The 4290-nt window shown below is 42.0% G+C and overlaps 1 pseudogene; it reads right to left on the bottom strand.

The window, feature by feature from the left end:
* Positions 1-2821: 2821 nt before the first annotated feature.
* On the bottom strand, positions 2822-2940 carry LOC112476473 (annotated as a pseudogene).
* Positions 2941-4290: the final 1350 nt, after the last annotated feature.

Raw genomic sequence — 4290 nt, 5'->3', positions numbered from 1 at the left:
ATTGTCGATTCGTCATCACCATCACTATCATTTTTTGAGTTTCATACGCGAGACTTTGTACTGTGAACTGTTACATACTTTACATACATTCATTTCTTCTTATCACTGAACTAAACCGGGAAAGTGAAGGTTTTATATTGGTGAGGACAGGGGCAACTAAGCTGCAGTAACAAATTACCCTTAAAATTTCAGTGGTTTAGCAAAACAAACATTTATCATCCAGTCATGCAAAGTCCAGTGCTGGTCAGGAAAGATTATTCATCTTATGAGGCCATCATCTTGATTTGCGCCTGGGTCTTAAAGAGGACTGAGCAATAACATGGAGAGGTCGATGCCATTAAAAGTTCATTGTTACTCACAGTTCCCCCAGAAACAAGAGGCCTGTCACACCAGGCAGAGCCACATGGGGAAGCACCGGTGCAGTGGGAGGCAGAGGCAGGAGCGAAGGGAAGCGTAGGCCAGGGCCTTTCCCGTGCTGCCCGCAGGAAAGGAGAGGCTGGGGAGGGAGCTCAGGACTGGCTAGTTTGAGTAGTGCTTGTGGGCCCTGGGTTCTAGGGTGGTACCTGGCCCTCGGCGATTCAGGGCACGGAAATATTGGCTTGGTATAAGAACGTTAGATAAAGAAGGTGGTTGGGGGTATGGATTTCGGATTGGCTAGAGTGTTTGTAATGTGATTTTTGTGACTTCACGAAAGCTGGATCACAGGGGAGATGTAGACAACTCTGGCCGTTAGTTTGGTCTAGATTAATTTGGTTAATGGATGCCACATAGATAAATATGAGATCTAAGAAGACATGGAACACATCTCGACACATGGCCTCCAAGTTTACTGTAGCAGAAGTTGAGAGAGCCAAAGGTCCCCAGGGGACGTTTTAAAGGTCGAATTTCCCTGTCCCAGCCTAGTTCTAGTGGCGCCACACTCACTGCTTGCAAGGCTGAGAAGTGCAGCCTTTCTGTTGATTAGGAAGAGGAAAATAAGATAGAAGTTGGTGAACACATATACTGTCTCTGTCCTACTATAATTACCTCTAATTTACAAAAGTGTTGACTGAGCTTCTAGTAGGTTGTGATTTATCCAAAGTACTCATCTTGCAAACAGAAGAGCCAAGCAAGGCTTGAATGCAGGCTCTGCAAAGTCATCTTCTTTCTCTGTATCCCACGCCACCTGAATTGTACAGAATAATACCAATTCCTAATCAATTGAAGCAGACATGTGACCAGCCATGATAGATAAAGCAGGATGCCTGATCATATTTCACATGTTTATAGCAGAAGGTGCCCGGGTCGTAATTAGTGTGAAAGCCATAACACAGTTGAACTGAGAGTTCAGGAATGGGTGTGTCTTAGTCTGCTATTTGGGGCTTGAATACAAAGGAAAATGCCTGACTTTTCAGTTGCATTTTCAAATTTTAAAAACCAACAGCCAAGGGGATTAAATCAGCCTGGTAAATAACAGTTGGCAAAGACCTTCAGTTTTCCCCTGAATAGAGAGAGATAGAGAGCACTGCCTTATCACTAGCTGGTAGTCTTTGATGAAGTGGATTGCTGACAGGCTGGCCCACCATGCCCAGGGGTGCCACACCACATTCTTGCCGGTGCTGCCTTGATAATGCAGCTGGAGAGTCATCTTCAGCTTTGCTATGGTGAGGTCAGGGAAGGTACAATCCAACACCCTGGTGCAGAAAGTCCCCAGTTTTCACCACAATGAGTTCCTGGAAATTATGTCACAAAGCAGACAAAGCATGTAAAGTGGACTATGGTTTGTCAAATACATAATGCTACACTTCAGGTGAAGATTGTCCTACCGATCAAGAACTACTGACGATTTTCAAAAGTCATCTGGTCATATGTTTGCTTCCTAATCAATTGAAGCAGACATGTGACCAGATGATTTTGAAAATAAGAATATGTTATGATTTAGTAATGCCACACTGTAGATTTTGTAAAGTGAACCGAAATTCAAGTTCACATTGAATCTGAAGAGGACTGCAGTAGAGTTTAAAGTGCGTCTCTAGCATACAAATTATCTCTCTACTGTTCTATACATTTTATCCAAAATGATCTAGTTTTAACAATTGACAGTTTTATTTGCAACTTTAGAATGTAAAGCCTCGTTGATATTATCCGGGTGGCTCAAGTCTCTTTAAGGACCTGGCTGAGAAAATGGGAGATAAAATTTTACGCATCCTCTCTGTCATTCCCAATAGTAATTATGCATTTTTAGAATTATTTCGTGGCTTTATCGAGTAGAGGGAGAGATGTGCTAAGGAAATCTGCAGTGGTCTACAATAGGAAAATGATAAGGCTTGGCCCTGGGCTTAACGGCGGGTTGACAGAGATTGATAAATTCCCCCCTCAGCTTGGCAACGATTTATATGAGACAAATCTTATTTCTATTACTTGTGTTCCATTTCCTGAAGAAATCATAACAAAAGCCTTGCTAACTAAAATAGTTTCATATTAAAATCCCTTCTGCCAATGACATGATCCAGCAATTCCACTCCTAGAAATATACCCACGAGAAATGAGAACTTATGTCCTTGAAAAAATGTATATATAAATATTTATATTTGCATTATTAATAACAGTCAAAAGGTGGCAATAAGTCAAATGTCTGTCAGCTGATAAATGGATAACCAAAATGTGCTGTATTCATACAATGGAATATTATTTGGCCATTAAAAGAAAAGAAGTACTGATACACGTGATAACATGAATGAAACTTTTGGTTGGTTTGTTTGTTTTGGGCGAGGCAACCCTTGGTTGACCTCACAGATTGCAAGGACCTTGTCATTTTACAATCCCTTATTTTTTACTTTTTACGCAGCAGCACCTGGTCTTCCTGGGTGGTCTCCCTTCCGAGTACTAACCAGGCCCGACCCTGCTTAGCTTCCAAGATCAGACGAGATCGGGTTTGTTCAGGGTGGCATGGCCGTAGACTCATGAATGAACCTTGAAGACATTATGCTAAGTAAAAGAAACCAGACACAAAAAGACTGCATATAGTACGATTCCATTTATTCGCAATGGAAACTTGAGAAGAGGCAAATCTGTAGAGACAGAAGGTGGATTGGTGGTTGCCACGGGCTGGGGGCCGGAGTGGAGGCAGAAGTGACGGCTAAGGGAGCTTCTTTTGGGGTGATGAAAATGTTCTAAAATGTATTGGGGTGATGGTTTCACAATTTAGTGAACCACTGAATTTTGTAAACTTTAAATGAGTGAATATATGGTATATGGATTATATCAAAGTTGTTTAAAAAACAACAAAAACCCCATCTGCCAGACAGTTCGCCACCCCAAGAAGCAGTGCGAAAATCCTTTTAAATATTATACGTTCTGATTTCAGGATCAAAAAGATAGCCTTTGCGAGATTTCTCGCACTGTAGTGTAGGGGAGGCAAAGTAAATAAGTGGCATAGTCCCAGCTCATACAGAGTTGAAACTGTTGTTGAGAAAGTCAGACGTACATCAAGGAACACTTAGAGAAATTCTACTTGTTATCATCCTTACGACTTATTTTTTGGCTGTCCCTGTTAAGTCAGAATTTTTTTGTCCCAGTGCGACAGGCTTTTTGACATATTTATTCCATGGATATTTATAAGTGCTTGCTGCGTCCTCGGCACTGCGCTTTGCAGAGGACCATTTTCTCATCTTCTGTCACTTCTCAGAATGTCACGCTCCATGGGAATAGAGGTTCAGAATTCAGAGACCGTCGTTTCCAGAGGATTTGGGGAAAGGCCCCGGAGACCCGGGCCCATTTCGGCACGATTCTTCATTGACTCTGCCGTCCTGAGCAAGACATTTCTCTTTGAACCGTAGGCTGCTTCGTTTAGAAAACGAGGGGGCTGGATTCTCTCAGTTTCCTTCCAAGTCTTTATCCTAGTGATGTGTCAGACGTTGGTCTGGGTCCTTTTAAAAGCATTTTCCCCTTTGTGCTGCTTTTAAGTAAAGAAAATAAATGCATTTTGAAAGAGAAACTCAGACTTTGTTACATAAATAGCGTACGTTTGCCATGGCGACTGAAGCCCGAAGGATTCATGGTCAGCAGCTACTACCTCACCCCTTAACATGCTTGTGTGTGTGTAAGTCACACATGGAGATGAAAAGTGCGACTTCTGTCCGCTCCCGGAACGTGTCGTGTTGCGTTCTCTGCCTATTGTACTGCATTTATTTACAATTTTAGGAAGGAGAAAATTAATAACGAAACTTCAATAATCACCCATGATGATACTGGTTCTCATTTACCCCATTATTGAAGACTCATTTATTTATCTTTTGCCATCTGTTGGCA

Source organism: Pteropus alecto, unplaced genomic scaffold, assembly GCF_000325575.1.
Source record: "Pteropus alecto unplaced genomic scaffold, ASM32557v1 scaffold101, whole genome shotgun sequence".
NCBI lineage: Eukaryota > Metazoa > Chordata > Mammalia > Chiroptera > Pteropodidae > Pteropus > Pteropus alecto.
Note: the sequence above shows the minus strand (reverse complement) of the source record. Positions and strands in the feature narration are given on the sequence as shown.